General features: G+C 33.6%; 2 long non-coding RNA genes across 3 annotated transcripts in view; one reads left to right on the forward strand and one right to left on the reverse strand.

Moving 5' to 3' along the window:
* si:dkey-81p22.11 overlaps positions 1-27,739 on the reverse strand; it is a 168,305-nt gene that overhangs the window by 104,581 nt on the left and 35,985 nt on the right. Inside the window, 1 exon segment of one of the 2 annotated variants that reach the window (NR_125799.1) lies at positions 11,485-11,577. The exons of the other annotated variant lie outside the window; for it this stretch is intronic. This is a non-coding gene — a long non-coding RNA (si:dkey-81p22.11). 2 annotated transcript variants of the gene reach the window in all.
* Positions 26,499-27,739, forward strand: part of LOC141380533 (uncharacterized) — a 1,990-nt gene continuing 749 nt past the window's right edge. Inside the window, exons 1-4 of the long non-coding RNA XR_012398670.1 lie at positions 26,499-26,627; positions 27,306-27,363; positions 27,479-27,542; positions 27,658-27,739. The exon at positions 27,658-27,739 is cut by the window's right edge and continues 749 nt beyond it. This is a non-coding gene — a long non-coding RNA (uncharacterized lncRNA). The remainder of the gene's footprint in view (positions 26,628-27,305; positions 27,364-27,478; positions 27,543-27,657) is intronic.

Here is a 27,739-nt window from a genome sequence, read left to right on the forward strand (position 1 = left end):
CTAGTCCTCTGCCCATTGGGAAATATTTAAATCTGGCTTATGAAAGCAAGTCAGAAATAGTGCTTGGTGATATAGCCCAGATTTCTCCAATGTTCTTTTATATATATATATATATATATATATATATATATATATATATATATATATATATATATATATATATATTATTTATTTATTTTTTAATGATGATTAATACAACTTAATTGTTTTATGTTCAACCCATTTAAATTTGTAACCAAAAAAAATTAAGTTAACTTATTTTGTGTGTTGGGACAACATGAAGCAATTATGTGGAGCCCAGAACTAGCATTTTCTTTAGGAATATCCTAATCAGGGTTTTGTTTTTTCTACTGATACCGAAACCCAATTAGATACTTCTATAATACATAAAAATGGAATAAAGAAGAGAGAAGAAACAGATCCAGAAAGTTCCTTATTTTTCACTTAATTCATCTTATTTTAACAATTAACAACTCTGTTGAACAAAAACAGCACTTCTGTGAGGTAGATTGGACATTCATTCATTCATTCATTCTCTTTTCAGCTTAGTCCCTTTATTCATCTAGGGTCGCCACAGTGGAATGAACTGCCAACTAATCCAGCATATGTTTAACACAGCGGGTGCCCTTCCAGCTGCAACCCATCACTGGGAAACACCCATACACACCGATTCACACACATACCTTCACCCAATTCACAAGTATTATTTCACCTATTTGGACTTGTGGGGGAAACCGGAGCACCCAGAGGAATCCCACATAAACACGGGGAGAACATGCAAACTGACCCAGCCGAAGCTCGAACCAGCGACCCTTTTTCTCTACCCACTGCACCACCAAGTCAGCCGTAGTTTGAACAATGAAGTAAAAAAAAATAATATAAATTCATCACTTTTGGTCTTTAGTGCAACAGTAAAACAAAAAAACATCAAATATAAAAAAAAAAATAGCATCTCAATATAAAATACTGGGCAGACAATTAAAATGTACATATATTACAGTTTGCTATGGCAACGTTGTTGTCATCAACTTTATAATACCTCCACACCACAGATACTCAAGCTTTCTACTTCATGCTGCTTTCATGTTCTACTTTGCCAGCATTTAACCAATAGCGTCTCTGCAACAAAGTGATGTCATGCCGCACTCGTTGCTGTTTCTGTGTAAAGTCAAAAAAAGAGGTATAACTTGATTGTATATATTCGAGCCCTGATTCCGATCAAGTCTGAAACCACGTGATTGGGCCTGATTTCTGATCACGTGATCAGATCTGGACATCCCTATATTTTTTTCATGAACAGGAAGCAAAATAACCTACTTAAATACGTTGACAGTGTAAAACCATAGTCATATTTGGTGCAAAATGATGAGTTACATGTTTGCTGCATTACATGTATTGGTTAAGATACTTCCATTATCAAGCCCTGTAGACTGGAACGAAACAGTCTGAACCCTCTATAGACGGTCTTCCTATCCATCCAGTCCCCACACAGCAAACAAAACAAGCACTTAGTGTTCCAGACATCCCAATAGCTCAGCTCCTCCTAATGAAAGGAAGCAGTAGGAACAATTAGTTGTGCAAACAAACCGATCAGAGAGCGAAGACCAGGATCCACTATCATTCCCCTGACGTCATGGCCACTAACAGGCTTGAACAGAGGTAATTGGTGGAGCTGAAAGTTGAGACAAAATCAATGGAAACTCAGGCATACTAGCGGGGAGATTACTCACTGGTTCACACCATCACTCTGGGGACTCAAAGACTGCCAGTAAGGTGATGCAGGACTATATACCAGGACTGCACAACAGGACAGAGACTCATGAGCTGGACGGTGAAATAGGATTGTGGGAAAGGATTATGGAACTTAACTGTGGAATACGGTTAATGAGCAGAAGAAAAGAAAAAAATACTCTAAACAAGTGAGACGTTGCTAATTTATCATTGGGTAATGCTTTTATCCTGAGCAACTCTCAGTGCACTTATTACAAGGGACAATCCCCCAGGAGAAACATAAGGTTAAGTGTCTGGCTCAAGGGCACAATGGGGAGAGATCATGGGTCGCCTCCTACTGGGTTGGAACCACTTTCAGTTCTTCAACCACTAGGGGTACATCCTCCAGAGGATGTGGAACAAAAGTTTGGATCAAGATTACAAACAAGGATTTAAAGAGATTGTGTTATACACCTCTGTTCATCAATAGCACAGCACTTATAAAAATCTATTTTTTTAATAACATTAGCAGTTCCAAAAGCAACCTTTAAAGGTCTCGTAAAGTGCTTTGAAATATGCATTTTTAACCAAAACATAATAAAAGGGTGGGACAAAGAGTAGCTCCTCCCCTTTTTAAAGAACAGCCAATAGTATTTAATTTTGGCTGCCTTGGCATTTTTGTGTGGAGTTTGCATGAATAAACAATAGTAATATATCCTATCTATCTATCCATCCATCCATCCATCCATACATGCATACATACATACATACATACATACATACATACAAATATATATATATATATATATATATATATATATATATATATATATATATATATATATATATACATATACATACACATACAAATATATATATATATATATATATATATATATGTATATATATATATATATATATATATATATATATATATATATATATATATATATATATATATATGTATATATATGTATATATATATATATATATATATATATATATATATATATATATATATATATATATATATATGTATATATATATATATATATATATATATATATATATATATATATATGTATATATATATATATATATATATATATATATATATATATRTATATATATATATATATATATATATATATATATATATATATATATATATGTATATATATATATATACATATACATATACATATATAGAGAGAGAGAGAGAGAGAGAGAGAGAGAGAGAGAGAGAGAGAGAGAGAGAGAGAGAGAGAGAGAGAGAGAGAGAGAGAGAGAGAGAGAGAGAGAGAGAGAGAGAGAGAGAGAGAGAGAGAGAGAGAGAGAGAGAGAGAGAGAGAGAGAGAGAGAGAGAGAGAGAGCTTTTCTGGACACATCACTTTACACCTTTTTGGGGGGGAATCTCCACATCCACCACCAGAAATTAAAATTAATATCTAATAATAACATTAAATGAATTCAAAAGTATTAATATTGCTTCTATAAAATAAACACCACTAATACAAAACTGTCCCTATTTACATTAAGCATTAAACATTATCTAAAATAAGTAATATTTTATACTCACACACACTACAACATTTGGTTTTGGAAATAAGTCTCAGTAAATGCCAGTAACATTTTTAAATATTACTACAATTAAAAAGATCTGTTTTTTTATAATGAAATGTAATTTATTTGTGTGACACAAATGTTAAATGTTCATCATCATTACTCCAGTCTTCAGGGTCACAAAATTCATTTTATTGAGATGAGGATTCAGTGCTCATGTCTAACTAATAACAATTATGAAAACAGTTGCACTATGTAATGCTTTGGAGCAAATATTGCAATTTCTTCAAGAATCTCTGATTAATATAAAACTCAAAAGAACTTCTATTTAGAATAAAAATGTATAAAAAATATTATTATTGCTATTGTTATTACTGTTATGATTTTATTAACATTATTTTAGGGTGTAGTATTATTGACAAAAATATCCTTCAGACCCAAACCTTGTGTATTTTTTATTATAATTATTTAATTATAATTTATAGGCAGGACAAATCCAGGAGTTGGTTATAGCATCACTTTCATCTTAGCCAACACATTACAACCAACCAGAAAACCCTGAAAGTAATTAATGCATGGCCAGGCACCAAAGCTGCTATAATTGTAAGTTTTAAGACCATCCATTAGCTTAAACTAATGAAAAGCTGAATTTAAAGAAGACATGGCCAACTCTTTTTCTAATCAAAGTGTAAAAAAAAAAAAAAGAACAGCAGATAACCACACAATCCACCCGCCAAAGCAAGCGACTGCCAAGCTCATCAGTGGGAGTTCTGCTGTTCCTCCATCTCATGCGTTATTAATAGAGCAAAGTGTTGATTAGAACGGGTCTCCCCCCCTTCTCGTCTCCTTATCAGCTCCAGCAGCACCTCCTCCTGCCCTCCAAATGCCAACACATTACTACTTTGCTGCTCATTGACAGAGCTGCCAGTCACCGCAGAGATGGATGCCACTCCTGGGAGACTCCCAAGCCTCCACTATTGACTTATTTGTTTTGCTGATCTAACAACCTGTAATCCTTCATCTAAGGTGAAAGGTGGACGCGTATGAGAGCTTATTGCATGCTGTATGTGTTATGCACTGTAAAAACAAATCTGTGGAATTAATGGTTTGAAAAGTGCCAGATGTGTATGTCTGGGCATTTCATGTACAAAAAAAGGGTAGCAAAAATTGTAGGCTTTACAGATAAAACATAAGATTACAGTGGGAAAAAAAGCACTCGTCTTTCAATTACTGATAATGTTAGAGCCCCTTAACTGTCACCGGGACGTTTTGGTTTACTTTTTAGCAATTATATCCTAATTTAATTATGACAAACTATACATCACTGAAAAGGTCTTAGACTCCTATTTTGTTACATAGGAAGAGAAATAGATTGAAGCACTATCTAGATTTACTGTCCCCCTTAAAACCTGTAGGACTATTTATGGTTATATTTTTAAAAGACAATGTTATAGTCTAAACCAGGGGTGCCCAAACTTTTTCATATAAAGGGCCAAAAACCAAATATTATTGATAGCCATGGGCCAAAGATGAATACCAAACTATTTAACATTAAATTTGCCATGGTTAATTTCCGAATTCATTTCATAATATTAAAAAATAAATAGTAAACATTACTTTGAATTGAATCTTAAATACTTGAATTTTGAAATGCTGTCAAGCAGAACCTGTCTTTGCATTGATTCCCTCACCAAAGTCTCTGCATTGTTTTCTATGCGTCGTATGTACATTTTAAACTAAATCGGATTAATTTACACCATTTAGCCTACATTGAAACATTTCAAATGATTTTGTCATGATTGCTTTTTGTAGCTAAACAATAAAACAAACAAATATAAGGTTACAATAAATTTGCAATGACGATCTCTAAACCATTCTCAGATGGCATGGTGGGCCAAATCAAAGATTACCAAGAGCCAACATTGGCCTGCGGGTCCTAGTTTGGGCAGCTCTGGTCTAAATAAAGCAATCATGACAAAATCATTTAAAATCAAAATTTTTAGTTTAGATCTAGTGAATCAAACAGAGTTTTGATAGATATTAATGAGGAACAGTTATTTATCAGTTTGCAACAGGGATACATAAAGCATTCGTAAAGCACAGTTTGTAAAGCATTATTTTACAAAAGCAATTATATTTAGTGGTCCCTCGCCATAACGCGGTTCACCTTTCACGGTTTTTGCAGATTTTTTTGTGCAATTTTACATGCTTTTTTTTTTTTTCTACAGCGCATTGTGTTCTGCGTCCTGATTGGCTGTAGACTATTGTCAATCAATCTCCTGCGTGCCGTATCTCCTGTACAGTACCCAATGTGTTCAGCTTTGTGAAATGTTAATGCTTATCTGAGAAAAAAGTATAGTGAAGGGTTTTACAGCCTAAAACATCTGTAATAATTGTAAAAAATAAAGCGGGCTACTTCGCAGATTTCACCTATTGCAGGCTATTTTTAGAAAGCAACTCCCGCGATTAACAAAGGACAACTGTGTAGCAAAATAATGTGAGATTTTTAAAAAAAATTCTTTAGAGGTTAAACAAAAATACCACCAAACGTCCTACTACTTTACAATGGCATGTCTACTTTACAAATATTGTCAAAAATATGAACAAATATGGTTCATATTCCTTAAAACATATGGGGCGCCCTTGTATAGTCACCAATGGATATTGGTGGTCATATTTGGTGCTGCGGCCAAACAAAATCTTACTAAAAGCTAATTTCATTGAGATATCAACTTAAGCAAATTTGGAATGTAATTTGTTCAGATATTTAGCTTTATTTTTCTGTCAGTTTTAGGCTAAACTGTTCTTGTAAAATTGTATGTTATGTATAAATATTATTCATGATTTATATTTATTTAGAAAACAGTTTTGTCTGGTTCTCAAAGATGATTGGCTGAAAGGTGTGCAATATTGTGAAATAACAGCACTCGTACAGCCTCCTCAACCTTTTGTATTACTCCACCCACATAGAGTGACAGCAGATCAATAAACTTACTACAGTTTGCCAAACATTGCAACTGTTGGACAATATTTTATTTTTGAGGCTTTTTATGTGAGAATGTACTTGTTTATATTGCAATTATGCAGTTTATTTATAAGGACAGTGCCTATTTCAAATATTTATAATTTTAGGGATACAGCATGTCTGCATCCATCAGCCTGTCATACTGAGCAGAGCAAAAACGGTTGACATTCCACCACAAGATGACGACAGAGACCGTATAATGAGCCCTTAGAGGAAAAAAATATATAAAAAATAAAGATAAAATCATTATAAAACAGATAAGTGACATTCTAAGTTGATCTCTTTCTGTTGTAGTTCTGTATTTATACCATAGTAATCTAGAAGTATTAGGTTTGCTTTGGCTTTTTCGAGGTTAGTTATTGAGATGTCCCAATTGCAAAAGAGAAATACTGAGAAATGTCTCTAGACCGATGGCATTTCATGCTGTTCAGCCTTATAATCTTAAAATGTGAGAAAATCATTTGTTTTGTCATCACTTTAGATATTACACTAGAGAATCATTCAAATACTAGCTGTAAAGTGGTGTTTGTGAAGAAGCAACACTTTCTGCTGTTCTGACGTCAGCTGCAGATGTGTAGTTCCTTTCTCAAAAGCATTTTTGACTCTCCGTGCTTGATTTCCTATGTTATATACACGATTATGCCATCGAACTGTTGTATAAAGGCAATATCACACTCACAGTAAAGGCTCATAACTTCTGTTTTAATTTTTCCTTTAAAATGAGACCAAATTTATACGCACTAAAAAAGTTGATCATTGGCAAACGTTTAAGTTGAACATGTCGTTTTCATGTGTATGTTATCACTTCACTAGATACAAAAGAACATATTTTAAAGAATGCTGGATACTGACTACCATAATAATTTTTTTTCCTTCCTACTTTTTTTTCAATTAGAGAAAGAAACTTAAAGGAACAAGAGAGAGTAAAAACGATGAGTTAATTTTCTATTTTGGGGTGAACTATTACTTCAATATTATAAACTATGAACGGTACATCTAGTTAATAAAATAAAATTAATTTTATTGATTCATTTATTCATTTTCCTTCAGCTTAGTCCTTTTATTCATCAGGGGTTGCCACAGCAGAATGAACCGGCAACTTATCCAGCATATGTTTTACACAGTGGATGCTAGCTGCAACCCAGTACTGGGAAACACCCATACACACTCGGACACACACACACACACACACACACAAACACACACAAACACTACAGCCAATTTAGATTATTCGATTCACCTATAGCACATGTCTTTAGACTGTGGGGGAAACCTGAGCACCCAGACACACCATCACATTGAGAACATGCAAACTCCACACAGAAATGCCAAGTGATCCAGCCGGAACTTGAACCAACGACCTTCTTGCTGTGAGGCGGCTGTGCTAACCACTGGGCCACCGTGTCGCCCTGAATTTTATTTAATTTTTTACAGATTTGGCCAATTTTATATGAATAAATTATGCACCTGATCTAATGACTACATGGATTACAAAACATAAATAAATAACAAAAAAATATATCTGTTTCAAGTTTCATACAATGAATTCTGGGAATGGCTGTTTTGTCCTGCTGTAAACTACATAAGATGTAATTTTACATAAGAAAGCATATTTATGCTTCAATTTTGTTAATTTTAAGGTGCAATTTTTTTCGAACTTTAATAGGAATTTCTGAAAAATTGTGCCTACATTGATTTTTTTACAGTAAATTATCAAGTCAAGTCACTTTTATATCTACATCCAGCCAGACCTCACAAAGAAACATAACTATTTTACGGTGTGTAAGTTTAGTGGCTAATTTCTACAAACTTGTATGAGCTCAGTCGTATGAAAATGTACGATTTTTAAAAGGAGGCATGGCTCCAAACCCTAATCTTAAACATAACAGTCATTGGGGGATGCTAAATTGAATCATGCTAAATTGAACAAATGAGATCGTACGAATTCATACCAATTAGCCACATAATCCAAAAGTTACGAATTGCCGTGAGATAGCGTTGCTACATTATTTTACACAATGTCAAATAATATATAAAAAATATTAATGGGGGAACATTTTAATAAGGTAATCGAAAATTACTATAAATATGACTTTAATAATAATAAAAATATATTATTAGGGTATGTGTAACAAGCAATCACTATGTCAGACTTTAAATGATGACATTTCAAATTTAACACAGTGTGTTGCTGTTACTTTGTAAAATGTAATAAAGGAAATCCCACATCGTTCTTCAAAATTGTGATTAAAGCAAAAACTACTGAAGTATGTTTTCTAGAATAAAACCATTTGAATATATATTACTTATTTCTTTGCAATTATTAAAAATATAGAGAATTCTAAATAAATTATACATGAAAACTGTTCTAAAGGTAAATTTATCAAATAAATTCACTGTTAAATCAAAATTTTAACTGCAGTCCTACAGTACAATAGTTTTACAGTGCTTCTGTGCAGTTGGTCATGGGTAATAAGTATGCAATTATTCAGTGAGCTGAAATTCAGAAGCAGAACGAGAGAGAAAGCTCTGTTCGCTTTAAGTGGAGGGAAAAGCCAGTTGCAGTAATGATATGCAAAAACCCCATTTACTGGAAATCTCTGGCAGTAGTGACAGCGGAGAAACCATGGTGGCACAGCAGCGCAGTCATTCCACTGCCTGTACAGCCGAGCATTTCACCCGCTTTGATCCGTGACCCTGTCTAAACTAACATTTGTATCTGGCTAATGATTCCCTAGCCATCCACACACACGCACACATTTCTGGCTGTCGCTCTTTTTTGCTCGTGCCAACCCTCTACCCACCTGAGGGGAAAAAAACCCTGTCCTGATTCTGTCACAGACACCTCTGCATCTGCGCAATCCATTCGGTTTGAGGGCTAATCAGGAACAGAGACAAGACCGAGGCGCCTTGAGTCGCTGGCTCTTTGAAGGGCGACTGCAAACGGTGGCTGGTCATTTAGCTGCTCCTCATTTCCCTGGCACTTCAGACGGAAGCGCCGGCCGTTCGCCCCCGCAAACGAAGTGCAAATAGGTTCCAGTGCTCATTTATGCATGCCAGTCTCACACTCGCCTGATTAAAACAATGTAAATGATTCATTCAGGGCCTGACTTGCAGGGACACAGGGAGTTGAACAGGAGGGCTATCATTAACAGCACAGCCTCGGTCCAGCTCACCGGATGCGGCGACGACTTTGTCAAATCAACATCAAAAATTCAGCGCCACAATCTATATTGTATAAGAGGTGTTATATAGTCATTTAGTATGTTCCAGTGCTGCTATGGAATGGTATATGTTAGCTTTACTGGAACAGGTTGAGCTCCCAATTGTGATTTAATGAGGATTTGTTTTACCTTTTTATTTGTTTGATTTAATTAACAAACAGTATTAAAAGGCTGCTTGAAATATTAGATTGAAGCTATCTATCTATTTATCTATCTATCAAAAAAAATATTTCCATGATTTGTTATCACAACACATTTTCTTTTGTCATTTCAACTTGGACTTACTAATGTAGTTGAGATAACAAAATATTTTTAGTTTAGGTTGATTAAAATAATAACATGGTGGCAACACACTGATTTAACATAAAAACTTTGTTGATTCCACTAATAGATTCTTCACTTGACTTGATCTATCTCTCTGTCCACATCATGTCCATCTGTCAATCTATTCATCCATATATCATCTACCCATTCATCTGTCTGTCTGTCTGTCTGTCTGTCTGTCTGTCTGTCTGTCTGTCTGTCTGTCTGTCTGTCTGTCTCTCTCTCTCTCTCTATCTATCTATCTATCCAGCGATCCAATCAATCAACCCATGCATCTATCGCTGCATCCATCCAATCTTCCCATCCATCCATCCATATATCCATTTACCCATCCATGCATCTGTCCATCTACCCATGCATCCATCCATCCATCTTCATGTCCATCCATCATATAAATCTACCCATTTATCTGGCCATGCATCAACCTATCCATCCATCCATCCATCCATCCATCCATATATCCATTTACCAATCCATCTGTCTATATAAGCATTATCCATCCACCCATCTCATTATGCATCCATCGATTAATTATCCATCAATGTAGACATCAATCTACCCATCCCTCTGTCCATCTATCCATTTTCATATCAATCCTTCCATCTATCTATGTAAGCATTATCCATCCACCAATCGGTTCATCTATGCATTGGTCCATCCATCCATCCATCCATCCATCTATCCATCTATCTATCTATCTATCTATCTATCTATCTATCTATCTATCTATCTATCTACATGTCAATCCATCTATCCATCCATCCATGCATCATGTCAATCCATCCATCCGTCCGTCTATTTAAGCATTATTTATCCACCCATCTGTGTATCTATGCATATATCAGGTCTATCCATTTTATATCCGTCTATTTTTCAATCCATCAGTCAGCCCGACCATATTCCATCAATCAATAAACCAATGAATCCATCCATCCATCCATCTGCATCTCAATCCATCTATTTATGCATCCATCATTTTCTATCAGTTTGTTCTTTTTATGCATCTACCTATGTCCATCCATCTATCTGTCCATCCATCCATCCATATATCTATCTATCCATCTATCCATCTATCTATCTATCTATCTATCTATCTATCTATCTATCTATCTGTCCATCTATCTATCTATCCATCCATCCATGTCAATCCATCCATCCATCCACCCATCTGTCTGTCTGACTAACTATCTATATCCATCAATCTACCTATCCATATGTCTATTCATGCATTCATTCATCTTCATGTCAATTCATCCATCTAAACATTATTCATCAACCCATTTGTGTATCTATGCATATATCAGTCTATCCATTTTATATCCATCTATCTTTCAATCCATCAGTCAGTCTGTCCATATTCCATCAATCAATAAACCAATAAATTGATCCATCTTCATCTCAATCCATCTATTTATGCATCCATTTCTATCAGTTTTTTTTATCCATCTTATTTTTAACAAAGTTTTTAAAGAAAAAACTCTGTCCTTTTCAACTCTGCTTAAGTAAAAAAAAAGAAGTTAAAATTGGCAAATACATTTCATTCCCCTTCCTTGCTTTTAAAAAGAAATTCCACTTCCTGTTTACCAGTGTACAAACTGCCATCCTGAAAGTGCATAATTATCCATACTGAAACTTTACCTTGACAACCACCATGAAGCGAAGAGCACGTGGAAACTGTCCTCCCCCATTCAACGGCCCAACAGTCAGTGTGTTTTATGTAGGCAGCGTCACCTAATGGACAACAAAAGCACTGCACTTAAAATAATAATAAAAAACAACAAATCCACTCACAAGCTGCTGTCCCAATCACAACACACAATCCCAAAACCTCCAAGGGAGCAATAAACTTTCAAAAATAGTTAAGACAGGTGGCACATGTAACAAACGCTTTTAAGCTGCATTACGAAGTGAAGTCAAACAGATAAAGTTATTCTTCTTGATAAGGGCTATAGCGTTCGCCATTGCTCTGCCGGGAATGGCTTTTAAAAGTATAAAGCAGAACTAGCCCGCTATCGCAGCAAAGACAAGTGTATTAAATCTTATGTGGAGTGTGTTTAATGGCCCGCCGTGTTGTATGGAGTGTGAACTACAGTACGTCAATTCATCTGGATTTCAAGCACATCATCAAAGCACAAGGCAGGAGATTCAAGCTGTCGGACATCAAAGCACACCTGACAGCCGTTCATGCTTCTGCGAGACACTGATAACCCCATCTATCATATTTGTTTGGCAAGAGAGAAAGAGAGGAAAAGAAAGAGTGGAAAAGAAGGAGGGGTGAAGTCATAATTAATAGTCTCTTTTGTAGTAGCTCCACCTGGTCTGAACCTCGTGGCCCGAGGCTTTGAGCGAAGCAAGTCCGTTCAGTGCTGAAACACCTGGAGAGATCTGGAACTCAGCTCGTGGCTATTTCTTCCATTCTCAAGCTCCTTCCCACTCGCTTTCTCTCCTTCGTTTGACCTCACAATTCGCAGGTGACTCTTTATCATCTGCACCAAGATGCCAACATCGTGTCATTAATCAGCTTTTGATTTATTAAACATTCCTCTGGCGTGTACTGTACATTTTCAAGTCGAGCTGACTGCAGGCGTGATGGGCTGTCTGTTACGCACATGCAGCGCTGCTCATGATTAAAGTTTGCTTGCATGCTCCAATCAGTTCAATTATATTCTATTTCTGCAGCACTTCGCACATCTGATGCTGTTCCAAAGTCGCTTTACAGAGAACATTATGGCTAATGTGCAAGACAAGAGTGAGGAAAAAACTCCCTAATATGATAACAAGAGAACAACATCTGAGGAAGACAAGCCTCTGCAGAGGAAAGTCAGCATTTTCTGAACAATGCATCTGCATTATAAAATGACTAAATATTAAAAAATATATAATAAAAATCAGTATTAATCGTTTTATTAAACAATCTGGTTCTGTATCAAATTGTTATCTTTCACTTCATAATGGATATGTATTGAACAATAATGGATAATTAATCTTGCATGCTCATTTTTAATCTCATTTAGATTTCACATAAATGCAAATAACCACACAGAAGTCTTTCAAATCTTAAAATGATTATATGTTCATTTTATAAATGTCAAGCTTCATTTTTGCATATTTCATTCATCCATTCATTCATTTTCTTTTGGCTTAGTCCCTTTATTAATTTGGGATCACCACAGCGGAATGAACCGCCAACTTATCCAGCATATGTTTTACGCTGTGGATGCCCTTCCAGCCACAACTTAACACTGGGAAACACCCATACACTCTTGCATTCACACATATACACTACAGCCTATTTAGCTTATTCAATTCACCTATACCACATGCGTTTGGGCTGTGAGGGAAAGCGGAGCACTCGGAGGAAACTCACACGAACACGGGGAAAACATGCAAACTCCACACAGAAATGTTAACTGAACCAGCCAGGGCTTGAACCAGCAATCGTGCTACCCACTGCGTCACTGTGAAGCCCCTTTTTGCATATTTTACCAACTATATACACATTGCATTTTTTATATTTTAATATTGCATTTTATTGTTAGAAATATTTAGCAGATCACAGAATTAATATTTTTAAACAGTACATTTTAATTGTAATGTGGTTTATAACTAGTATAATTATTAATAAATACTACGAAAATAGAAGAGATGGTATTTGACCCAAAGTGTATATGTGACCATCATGAAGTGATTGTACACGACCATCCTATTATTCAGTCAGAGACCTTTAAGTACTTGGGCATTTACATTGATAGTTCTTTTATTTGGAAAACACAAACAGAGTGGGTTTGTTCTCGTTTACATCAGAGATTGTATTTCTTATGGAGGTTGTGTCTTTTTGAAGTTGACAAAAAGCTTATGATGTTGTTTTATAAAACAGTTCTTAAAAGCATTGTCATGTATGGTATCACATTGTGGTTTGGCAACCTATATACAGTGTAAAAGTTGAAACATTTCTTAGAAAGGATGGAAAATTGTTGGGCACAATGAATATTTTAATACTCATGTTTTATATGAGAATTGTGTTCCTAATTAGGTGGAAAAGACTCTGAATTATTAAACTCTTTTGATGTAAAAATACCCATTTTTGTGGGTTTATTTAACAAGAGTTTAACTTAATTAGCATTATAATTATTGTAACTACTGTATTTTGTTTGTTTTTATTGTTTGTTTTATGGAATATTTGCAGTGATATATTGATACCCATAACAAATTTTTCTGTCAAGGGCAATAAAGTTTACTACTACTACTACAACAACTACTAAGTAAATTAGTACATTATTAAAGTATTTTTACATTTAAAAAAAAAAAAAACATGCTATAATTTAAAATTGTGAACTGTTTTTAATATTGAGCTTGATTGATTACTCTGCTTTAGTATTTATAATTATAGTATTATTGTATATTATAGTATATTTATAATTGACTAATTTAAAATCTTAAAAGGCCTATTTAAAAAGTTATTTAGATTATTATTAGTTCCTTTTTGTATCTTTAATTTTTTTATTTAGTAGTTTTTCAACATTGTACTGTTTTTCAATGTAACAATTTGAAACAAAAGTATCATTAAAATAATATTCCATTTAAATAAGTCAAATGTTATTATTATTATTATTGAATTATCATTATATATTATTATTATTTTCCCAATTTCCCAATTTTTTATATCTACCCATAAAAATATTGCATATTGTTTTAAATATTTAGCACTTCTCATGATCAATATTTCTAAACTGTACATTTTAAATGTAATGTGGTTCATAATTTGTAAATAATTAAATTTATAATATATTTAAACATTTTAAAAAACATGCAATATTTATTTATTTTTATTTATTCATTCTAAATATTGAGCTTGATTAATTATTTTCTGCTTTAGTATTTATAGCATTATTGTATATTATAGTATATTTATAGTATTTATATTTATGACTTATTAAATTTGTCTTTTTAGATTCAAATTTTTCAAAGTTATTTATTTTTTTTTAATTTTGTTTATAAGACTAAATTGTTTAGTAGTTTCAACATTTTTATAATTGTACTTTTTTCAATGTAACAATTTGTAACAAAAGTATCATTAAAATAATATTCCAATTAACTAAGTCAAATATTATTATTATTGTTATACTTATTTAATTATCATTATAATTATTATTTTCACAATTTCCCTATTTTTTAATATTCTACCCTTAAAATGTTGCATATTATTCTTGTAAATATTTAGCAGATCTCATAATAATTTTTTAAACTGTATATTTTAAATGTAATGTGGTTTATAATTAGTAAATAATTAAATATATACTATATTTTAACAATTTTTGGAACATGCTATATTTTAAAATGTTTTGTTATTTATTTTTAATATTAATCTATGTTTATTATTTTTGCTTTAGCTTTCAAATTTATAGTATTGTTTATTGTTAAGTATATTTATAGTATTTATATTTAGAATTTTGAAAAATTTGGCAAAGGTTATGTTATTTAAATTTTATTATTTGTTTATTTGCATTATTTACTAGTGTTTCAACATTTTTATAATTTTACTGTTTTTCAATGTAACATATTGTAACAAAATATTCTTCTTGCAAATATTTAGCAAATCACATAATCAATATTTTAAACTGTACATTTTAAATCTAATGTGGTGTATAATTGGTAAATAATTTAATATATAATATATTTAAAAAAGAAATTAAACATGCCATTTTAAAATTGAATTATTTATATTTAATATTGAGCTTGATTAAATATTTTCTGCTTTAGTATTTATTTATAGTTTATAGTATATTTAAAGTAATTATATTTATAGTTTACTTTACAAATTTGAATCTAATAAGACAAATTTAACTTTAAATTTAAGTTATTATTTAGATTTTATTATTGGTTCCATTTAGTATTATTAATTTTGTTTATAAGACCGCATTTTTCAGTAGTTTTTCAGTAACATTTTTATAATTGTACTGTTTTTCATTTCCATTTAAATAAGTCATTCAATCATTTTCTTTACGGTCGCCACAGCGGAATGAACTGCCAACTTATCCAGCGTATGTTTTATGCAGTGGAGGCCCTTGCAGCTGCAACCCATCACTGGGAAACATTTAAATAAGTCAAAGATTATTGTTGTAATTATTATTATTATTATTATAATTACTTAATTATCATTATATGTAAATTATTATCTTCACAATTTCCGTATTTTTTAACATTGTACCCTTAAATTGCATATCAGTCATCATTATGACACAAAACCCCCATTGTATCCTGCAAGAACAGACTAAATTTACCACCAAACACAACATCAAAAAAGCGAGGTCAAAACCTACGGTCATCCCACATTATTTTCACCTATGCAGTTAAACCTGCTTTAAAGCACAACAGGGCCCTGTTATAACACACCATTATCGTGCATGTCATTCTCTCTAACTCTATATCTGCAAGTATCCACACGCGGGTCCTTCCTCGGTCTGCAAAGCAGTTTCCATGGCAGCAGCAGCTGTAACGGTGGCGAGGAGAGGAAACTGGCACCCCCCAATAACACGCAGTGCCCCCCTCCTTCCGCTGACCCGCTGCTGAACCGGGGCTCAGAGCAGAGGTCGATGGCTCGAAGCGGCCGCCTGACAGTGAAAGATGACAGAGACGCAGAATGAGAAGAGGGAGTCGAGGCATACAGATGGGGAAGAGAGGAGGAGATATGGAGAAAAGACGGAAAAAACGAGAGACAAGAGCAAATTTAATTACTATCAATGGAGGGATCTTCAAAAAAACAAATCGACTGCCAATTTTTTCCCCGTGAAATTAAGGCACCGTGCGAAATGGATGGAGCTCCGCCACTGGCTTTTTATCCTCCAGTGAAATTAAAAATGGTTTTGCCCTGAGCGCAGATGAACAGATTACTTCCATGTGTCATTTTAAAAGTCCCCACATTGGATATTGTTTATCTCATGTGTCAAAGCATTTGGACCAGGTTGGTTTGGTTGTAAGATTTGGCCAAAGATGTCAAGTGAGTTGACTTTTGACCGCCCTCGCCAGGGGTCAAGCAGTTTAGGTCAGTGTCCTACATATAGCGTTACATGTTCTTCTCACCTGGAGAATCAAAGAAACGTCTGGGAAGACTGGCATTGACTGATTGAAGGGATCAAAATGAAAATGGATATTTTACTATTTACTTTCCCTAAAGTGGTTTCTTTTTCTGTTGAACACAAAAGATATTTTAAAAAATGTTGGAAACCTGTAACTATTGACTTAAATAGTAGAGAAAAAAATGGAATTCTATGGCTACAGATTTCCAGCATTTTTCTAAATATCGTCTTTTGTTTTAAAAAAACCCAAACTGGTTTGCGATAAGTGAAATGCCAGAATTGAAATTTTTGGGTGAACTATGACTGAGCCACTAACAAATGTGCACTGCAAACTTATGAACTGGTTCTGAAAGTGTTTATGTTAGTTATTCACATCATTTGTTCCTATAAATATGAGTGAAATGCCGCAAAAATTAAGACAAAACTAGAAGGTTGACTTTGAATTAATACATGCTGCACTATTAAAGAGATAGTTCCCCCAAAAATAACATTTACTTACTATTTACTCCCCCTAAAGTGGTTTAAATCTTTGAGTTTCTTTTGTTGAACACAACATAAAATATTTTAAAGCATGTTAAAAACTGGATGCAATTTATGTCCTTAGCACAAAAAAAATATATATATACTATGGAGGTCAATAACTACAGGTTTCCAGCATTATACAGTGAATATTATTTTGTGTTCAACAGAAGAAAGAAACTCAAACAAGGAACAAGTGAATAATGAGTGAATAATGACACAATGTTCATTTTTGGGTGAACTACATCCTGTGCTACCAAACCGCAGTAATAAATTATGCAGTTATATAATGAAGAAAATATATTTTAACCTGATTGTTTCTGTTTATGGTTTATTGCTAATTATCTATTTTATTTTAATTGAAATGTGTGTTAATGGACCTTGGTCAATGTACATGCCACATTTAATTAGACGTAAATGCAAAATTTGATACAGAAAACTGTCTGTTCAATTAACAGTTTTCAAAGTTTGATGATGTATTTCCTCTTTAATTTAGCAGGGAAATTGAATAACTATTATGCCTTGTGTATAGTGCATATGGTTATATTTATTGTGTTATCGTCAATAAATTTATTCAGGCTATACATATTATTATAATTATTTTTATTTTCATTTCTGCTAGTAATACAGCTAATAATAATAATAATGGACCAATTTCATAAAATTGTTATGACGTAGTTAAAAATAATAATACAATAAAACAAATAAAAATAATAGTAATTACAATTATAGCCTGAACTTATTTATCGACTAACACAAAGTTTTGAATAACCATATTCACTAAATACACGGCATAATGAATATTAAGAGATAGAGTTTTTCTATAATTTGTGTGCTAAATCAGAGGAAATACATCATCAAACTTTGTGAAAAATGATAATTGAACAGACTACAGTTTTCTCTATCAAATTTTGCATTTGCGTCTAATTAAATATGGCAGGTACATGGACCTGTTCAATGTTCATCTTAATCTTAAATAGTCTAAAGTTTTTAATATTTAGATTGTTTAAAAAAAACCTATGTACATATATATTCACATATGTGTTATATTATATTTGCATCAAATTACAATAAACTAATTCCGCTTGTGTGAGGTGTTACTAATGAAACGTATTGGGGGCAGGACATTAAATCTGAAGTTGTTAAAACTTCTGTCATTATCAGTCCTACACAATATTTTCCTTTCTCTGAAAGTCTTGATAACACCATCATGGAGTTTTACTTTTATTATTTCAGCAAATATAACTATAAATTAACTATTTGCTATATTTTCCCATTTACTGCGCTCTAAGTTTACCCAACTATGACGACTTCAATGCTGAGGAACCCGGAAATGTGAAAAAGGGTTCACATTGATACAAACCTGAAAGCTGTAGTTTATTATTTAATAAATTGATTTTATACATTAGTTGTATTTATTTACTATATTTTGCTGACACTATACAATGTTTCATTTGCTAAGATAATAGCATAAAGTAATAAATGTATTATTTATTTTTTGTTCAAGATAAACTAAATGTAGTTAACAACTAATACCTACATTTACCAACCCAATCATTAGATTCGGAGTTGTATTTTTTTATATTTGCATAATATTTTTGTTGCTGCTGCTTTTTATTTTATATAAGAAATCAAATTTCAAACCCAGCAGGTGAATGAGTCAGCAAATAACTTAGATTATTTTTTCTTTTGCTGTTGGAGCAAAAGAGAACACTAACTTTTGCAATCATCCCCCATTTTACCTGCTACTGTGCTCCAAAAAAAGTGAAAAGGGTCCTAATGTCCTCATTCTAATTTACATAACTCATGGTTTTAGAAGTATTTGAGGCCATGGGAATTTATTTGGAAAAACATATTGTACTGAACAACTCATTGAGCAGACTGTACAGCTTATTAATAGGTCAAATTAAATCTACCATCAAACTTTATTGCATTTTTATCAGTTTGTTTTCCACAAGCCTTGAAGAAAAGAAAAACCTAAAACATAAATGCTGAATATCTTAATGTTTAATAGTTAGAATGATAAATAGAACCAATGCCAGAATGACAGATAGAACGGTAGACACAGAATGATAGATAGACAGATGGAATGATAAATAGATAGATCGATAGAATGGTAGACAGAAAGACAGACAGACAAATACACAGAATGGCAGACAGGCAGACTGGAACGAAGGAAAGACAGATGGAACGATAGATGGATGGAACGGTCAATAGATGGAACTATCGATAGACAAAGACAGAATGACAGATAGACAGACAGAATGATAGATAGATAGATGGATAGATAGATGGACTGATAGAAAGATGGATAGATCAAATGATAGAAAGATGGATAGTTAGAACAATAGATAGAATAACTGGTAGAATGATAGACAGCACAATAGAGATAGATGAAACAATAGATATATAGAATGATAGAAAGATGGAGAGAAAATTATAGAAAGATGGATAAGTAAAAAGATAGGTAGAACAGCAGAACAATAAAAAAATGAATTGTAGAATAATATATAGAACAAATTATATATAGAACCATAAATAGAACGATAGAACGACAGATAGATGGATAGATGGATTGATGGATAGATGGATAGATGGATAGATGGATAGATGGATAGATAGATAGATAGATAGATAGATAGATAGATAGATAGATAGATAGATAGATGGATAGATAGATGGATAGATAGATGGATAGATAGATAGATGGATAGATGGATAGATGGATAGATGGATAGATGGATGGATGGATGGATAGATGGATGGACGGATGTATGGATGGACGGATGGACGGACGGACGGACAGACAGACAGAAAGATGGGTAGAATGATAGTTAGAACAAAAAATTTATAGATGATGGAATGATATATAGAGTGAATGGGAAAATAATATATACAAATGATAGAATGATTTATAGAACGAATGACTAATAATATATATAGAACAATAAAGATAGAATGATAGAATGATAGAACAACAGATAACAATAGGCAGGCAGATAGATAGACAGACAGACAGACAGTACAATAGATAGAATGATAGATGAATAGACAGAACGATAGAAAGATGGAAAGATAAAATTATAGAAACATGGATAGGTAAAACAAAAGAATGGCAAATAGAACAAATAATAGAATGATGGAATGATGATGTAGAATGAAAGATGGATAGAATAATAGATCGATAGATGGATGGAAAGTTAGATGGAACGACAGACATATGGAGCAAAAGACAGACACACATAAAATTACAGAAAGACAGACAGACATATAGATTATATTCTGTAAATGTTCAGGCAGACAGATATAAAAAAAAAAAAAACTACCATAAAGCCAAAGCTCAATGTCCCCGTGTTCAGGTGGAACACAAGCAACTATCATTTAAAAACACTGTGACATTCACAGATCACCACATTGTGTGCGTTAATGAAGCACTTGTCTGCACAGCTTCATTTATTGCATCTATTAATTTGAATTATAAACTTGTATCCGCGGATTATTCAATTATCATCACGGAACTCATTAACATTCAGGTACAGGACACCGCGCTTCAAAGCCTGGCCGAGGCAAACAGCTCCCTCTGCCGGTCACTAACCTGCATTTCACCTGCAACACTGACAGCCTGACAGAGTGATCTACACTTGCATGCAATGCGTTCGGGTTTAGACTCGAAGCTAAATGTATTTTTTTATTTTTATTCATTTATTTTTTAAAAAGGCAAGCTGCCCGCGCTGATGTCGTTGGTGTGTGAGGCGCACTAGCTGACGCTAACCGAGTGGCTGTTGTTTGTTTGTTTCCGCGGCACGTGCTGTCTGCGGTGCCCGAGCATTCGTTTTCATTTGCTTGTTTTCCAGATGTCGTGTCCTCCACATCACCCCGTCCTCGTCCTGCTCTGCTACCCCTCCCTCCCTCTTTCTCCCTCTCCTCCGCCTGCAGCAGCGTCAGAGACCCTAACCGCATCAGAGATAGCAGATTGGAAGTACAAGAGCGATCCATCCATCAAAAAGAGAGAGAGAGAGAGAGAGAGAGAGAGAGAGAGAGAGAGAGAATGTATCTGAATATATGCATTTATTTGATGGTTTTTGTATGTAGAAAATTTATAAATGTATTTATTATTATTTTATTACTGATTGCTTATTTCAATCTTTATTATTATTGTTATTATTAGTATTATTAATAATAATAATAATATTAACAGTAATGTCTTTTTTCGGCTGTGAATGCTTAGGCAATATGTACCCAAGTTTGTCATGAAGTGAGAGAGAGTATCTGTATATCTATGTATTTGATTGTTGATACATTTTTTTTTATTATATAATTGTATTTTTATTCTTATTATTTAGTACTTATTTATATCTGTATTACTAATAGTAATAATATCAATAGTAATAGTAATAATAATAATAATGATAATAATAATAATGATAACAGTAATGTTTTTTCTGCTATGAATGCTTTGGAAATATGTGCCTAAGTATGTCATGCCAAAATAATTTATTGAATTGAGAGACACACACTTATCTAGATTATTCTAAATTATTAAATTAATATTAATTAGAATATTTAAAATCATTGTAAATTCATTTATTCATTTTCTTGTCGGCTTAGTACCTTTATTAATCCAGGGTCGCTACAGCGGAATGAACTGTTAACTTATCCAGCACATTTTTACGCAGCGGACGCCCTTCCAGCCGCAACCCATCTCTGGGAAACATCCACACACACTACGGACAATTTAGCCTACCCAATTCACCTACCGCATGTCTTTGGACTTTGGGGGAAACTGGAGCACCCGGAGGAAACCCAGGCAAACGCAGGGAGAACATGCAAACTCTACACAGAAATGCCAAATGAGCCGAGGATCGAATCAACGACCCAGCGACCTTCTTACTGTGAGGTGACAGCACTACCTACTGAGCCACTGCGTCGCTATCATTGTATATATACAGATTATTATTATTTATTATTACTGTTTTATCCATAAATGTTGATTGTTAAATGTACAGTTTATTCTGATTTATAATTATTATTATTATGATTATTATGATGATTATTATTATAGAAATATATTATAATACTACTATTTACTGTGTTTACCATGTTATATGATGTATAGTATATATAGGATGCTCTTTTTAATATAAACTTCATAAATGCTTTGGCAATACATTTGTAACATTTGTCATACCAATAAGGCAATTATTGAATTTAATTGAATAGAGAGAGTATTTGTACTTGAGTGTAGATGTATCTTATTGCTTTCTGTATGTATAAATATGTATATATTTTTTTTTCTAATTAATTTTAAATTGTATTTTTGTTATCCTCATTACTAATTAATAAAATAATAATTGCATTGTATTTTTTCTGCTGTGAATGTTTTGGCAGTAACTGCTGGGTTGCACCCAATTTATTCACATTTGTCCCAACACAAATCGATTAAATTAACTTAATGTTTTTATGTTCAAAAATTTCCTATGATAAAATCATCTTTTGTAGGCTGTTTGGACAGAATTGTGTGTAGTGTGTCCACAGTCATATTGGGGTGATATAAAGACAATAGTGGCTCTTCTTTAATGATTTAGGTGCAAAGTCTAAAGCGCAGGGTGCAAAAACGTGAAGGGCGTGTTTCAATGCACTTTTGTTATTTTAAGGATGGAAAATTGTGGTTTGTGCGACGGTGCATGGTCTAACAGTGTTGAGCTTGTTCTCTTAATTAGTTATGGTCTGGGTGTGCCTTAAGAGTCATGGCGCATTTGCTATTTACATGGTGAACTTTGTAAGTGGAAAAACTGAACAATTCACTAGCGAGAAAACAGTGAAACAAACCATCTGCAGCGAGAGGATAAAAATGAGCCTCTTCTAATTAGTCTTTACTTTCACTTTCTCTCTTTCGTGAATTAGTAAACGTGTTGTACGCACAGATATCCATTAGCCTAAATAATTAGTTTGTTAAGCGCAAAGACTTGTTTCAAAACTATTTCTAAATTTAGTTCTAATTTTCAGCAAACGAATAAATAAACAATAATAACGAAGTGTGTTATTTCCAAACACCCATGTGGTCCAAAACCTGACAGGTGGACAAATCTAAGCTTGTTTTGATAAAACAAATATAAATAAGTATATAATATATAATACTGCTAATAATAATATATGATTTTTGAGAGTATAGGTCATGCCAAAAACTTGAATTGAGAGAGCGAGAGTGAAAGAGAGAGAAAGAGAGAAAATATGGAAAAAAGGGAAAGCAGAGGCATGTGAGAGAGAAAGCAAGTGAGGAAATAGAAAGATAATCAGAGGGATTGGAGATAAACAGGAGATTATTGCATGTCTAGACTTCATCTTGTTGCATTATTCGTTAATACAACTGGGTTAATTAGCAATGAAGACCTACTATAAGACTGTTGTTATGGCAACATCTGTGCGTGATGCGGTGACATCATCAGCGGTCTGACTGAACTAAACTCTGCTAAACTCTGGAAGACAATAGACAATGAACACATTTGGCCCAGGGCCAAAAATCACAAGCAAGATGCAGACAAACAACTCTTTTGTTCTTGCTCGTTTAAGACACGCTAGACACAGCAGATGAATTGAAAAGGTTCTTCAAGTTTCAATTTGCAATAGAAAAAAAATGATTAGGATTTAGAATTTGCTATGTGAACGTGAATATAAGTAGAATTGTAATGAACAGTAATTGTCATTATTGATATTTTGAACTGAAATGTTTTGAAAAATACAAAAAGGCAAAGGTTTTGTTTACAATATACTGCCCTGACATTAATGATGGACAGAATGTTTAATGTACTGAAAAAAACCTGAAAACTGGACTGACACAGTTTTAATTAACATTTATGTTAAGCTGTTTTGACACAATCTACAATGTAAAAGTGCTATAGATAAAAACATGAACTGAATTGAAATAGAATAAACAGACAGAGACAGACTGACAAAACAAATCATAGATTTGATAAAAAGAAAGATACAAGACCAACAACAGACAAAACCATTCAAACAAATAATAGAGCAATAATAGAGCAATTGAACAAACAATAATAAAACAAATAACTGAGAGATTAACAGATTAATCAAACAACCAAAAATATAAATATAAATGACAGAACATATGATAAAATGAAAAAGAAACTAAACACATTGTCACTTCTGTCACAACAAATTCCTTTTCTGTGTAAACATACCTGATAAAGCTTTTTCTGATTCACTGTACACTACCTGACAAAAGTTTTGTTGCCTATCCAAGTTTTAGGAACAACAAATATTAAGTTGACTTCTAGTTGATAATTTGGTATCAGAAGTGGCTTATTTGAAAGGCAAAGGCCTCTAGATTACTCTTACGTTACCAAATAAAAACATGATCATGCCTTGATTTTTAATTATATAATTAGCACAGTAAAGTCTGATTTTCCTTAGACAAAAGTCTTGTCACTTAACAGAAATAATGTACAGTATAGAATATAAAGTCATGGTGCAGTGGAAATAAGGAGTTGATATTGTGTATGACTCCCATAATCTTGGAGGTCTGCATCCATCTCTGCTATGTCTCAAATAACTTATTAATAAAGTCATCTATGGCAAAGAAAGCGTTCTTGCAGGACTCTCATCTTCAATGCCTCCATCTTACCCCAGACATGCTCAATAATGTTCGTCTGGTGACTGAGCTGGCCAAGCCAACCTGGAGCACCTTGACCTTTGCTTTCAGGAACTTTGATGTGGAGACTGAAGTATGAGAAGGAGCGCTATCCTGCTGAAGAATTTGCCCTCTCCTGTGGTTTGTAATGTAATGGGCAGCACAAATGTCTTGATACCTCAGACTGTTAATGTTGCTATCCACTCTGCAGATGTCTCACATGCACCCACATTGAATGCAACCCCAAACCATGATTTTTCCTCCACTAAACTTGACTGACTTCTGTGAGAACCTTGGATCCATGCAGGTTCCAATAAGCTTTCTGCAGTATTTGTGATGATTGGGATGCAGTTCAACAGATGATTCTTATAAAAAAAATCGACTTTCTGCCATGATCAATGATCAAGAAGTTAAGCTATTATTTGTTGCTCTTATAACTGGGATCAAAAACAAGACTTTTGTCAGGTAGTTTAGAACCACAGAACAAACAACAGTAGGGGAAAAACAGTTGATAAATACAACCAGGGCCATCTATTTAGAGAAAATTTACTACCGATTACACAACCGTGCTTCCCTTACAAGATGCACATGATCACAGCCTTTGTCTACCATTTTGATCTTATTTAGATTTTATTTCAAGTCACAACCCTAATTTACACTAGTAAAATAGCAGCAGTTTATCAATGCTGAAATCATTCAGTCTAGTGGTTTCGTGCACAGGTCATGTTTGCATAAACACCTGTTGCAGGGCAAGCAGAGGACCTGAAGGACAGCTGTCTGGTCTGGCGAGCAGCAGCCACTGGCTATTTGATGGATAGCACCAAGTATAAACAGGTGTGCTATGTGAGATGTTCACAGTGCGGCGTTCCCTCTGCTTACCCATGATTCATGCAGCACGCCAATGAGATGCTCCATAATGGGAAACATACTGCAATTTTTGGTATGTATGGCATGTGAAAATAGTTTGGGTCATACTCGGGTTGCCCTGCCACTAGCACAGTTTTCAGCACCTCTTCATCTCTTTATCGCTGTGATATAACGCTTCACTTCCCTCTGCGTATCTCTGGCACCCCTGCGCCGCATCTGTGTGTGTATCGCAGCTCTCGCCTCCCCCTCGTTGGTAATGTGTTTGCGGCTCTCTCTCTTTCTCTCTCCACAACACACTCAAAAAAATGAATTATGGCTTTAGTTGGACCAAAGAATGTAACTATGTTAAAATTAAACAATTCGCTTATGTTTGTGTATTAAAAATAAAAGTGTTGTGTTGGAAAAAATTAGAAAAAGTAAGTTTTCACATTTAAACAGCTCGCTTAATTAACGTGAATGAAAGGGAGTTGTGTTGCTTCTGCAGTACTGCATTTTGGTCAATAGGTGGAGTAATATCTGCACATGCGCAGTTTCAAAACAACACAGGAAGTAAGAAGATTCAAACCACAACGATCACTCTCAGCTCGGCGCCATATTATGGGAATCAAAAGAGGAAGATTACAGTACAAATTAAGAACGTGTACAAAGCTTTCCCCAATGTGGACACACAGGTGAGATTTTTTTTTACTTTTTAAGTATTTATACTGAGGCTGTGACAACATTTGAATCATAAATGTACTCTCTTGTAATACTATGTTGTGTTTGTGTATAGTATTGCTATGAAATTGCCATGTTCCCTGTGTCTTTTGCACATTATAGACCGATAAATGAATAGTTTGTTTTGCATTCCTGTGAAATTTTATACTTGGTATATATTAACTCCCCCAAAATAAAGTTGCAAACGTTGGTAGTAAGGAATAGTCATGTTAGAATAGTCTAAGCTTTTCACTCATCATAGCACACGTGCTGCTGATAATGTGACAATAAAAGTGTTTTGATTTTTTATTTGATTTGATAGTCTTTATTTTAAATAAGTGTCAAGCATTTTGTCGAGTTTGAATGCCAGTTTTGATAACTTACATTATAACAATTAAAATGTGGTGTTGGCACATTGTTATTTATTATCTAATTGTATTATTCAAGCCTGTTAACTTAAAAAAAAAAAAAATCAGCAAAAAAGCATATGTGACACTTAGGATGACATCTAGCATGATAACATATTTAATGTAAGCTTATTTGTTTGGTCATCTAACATGTTTAAATTTTTAAGTTTAGTAGTTTGCTATTTATATTATTATATTTTATTATTTAAAATCTTTGCTCACTCACATCTATTTTCTCCCTCACAGGTTTACAGCTCAACCTCTAAAGTCCCATATCTGGCGGAGGAGACTGTGGATCATCCAGGTACTATGCCTTTAGATGCCTATACACACATTAAAATGATGTACAGTAAAAATTACTAGTAATTGTAACTACAAATTATTTAGTAAATTATAAATTTTCATTTCATGTCATTTAGAACATCAGCAGTGGAAAAAAAGGTGTGAATGCATCTTCAAAGCCCCTAAGTGAGGGAGTACATGGTAAGCGATTTTATTTTTATTTTTTTTAACATTTTGTATTTTCCTCTTAAACCAATTCCTCCTTACACCTTTGATCTGTTGGTAAATGTTTTATTTTTTTACCTGACTTTTTTAGGATGCTGGGCATGATGAAGCGCAAACCTTGATGTGCAACACCACTTTATGAATCTACAGTAGTTACATTAACATTTAGCAGA

The sequence above is a fragment of the Danio rerio genome, chromosome 23 (genome assembly GCF_049306965.1).
Source record: "Danio rerio strain Tuebingen ecotype United States chromosome 23, GRCz12tu, whole genome shotgun sequence".
Classification (NCBI taxonomy): Eukaryota; Metazoa; Chordata; class Actinopteri; order Cypriniformes; family Danionidae; genus Danio; species Danio rerio.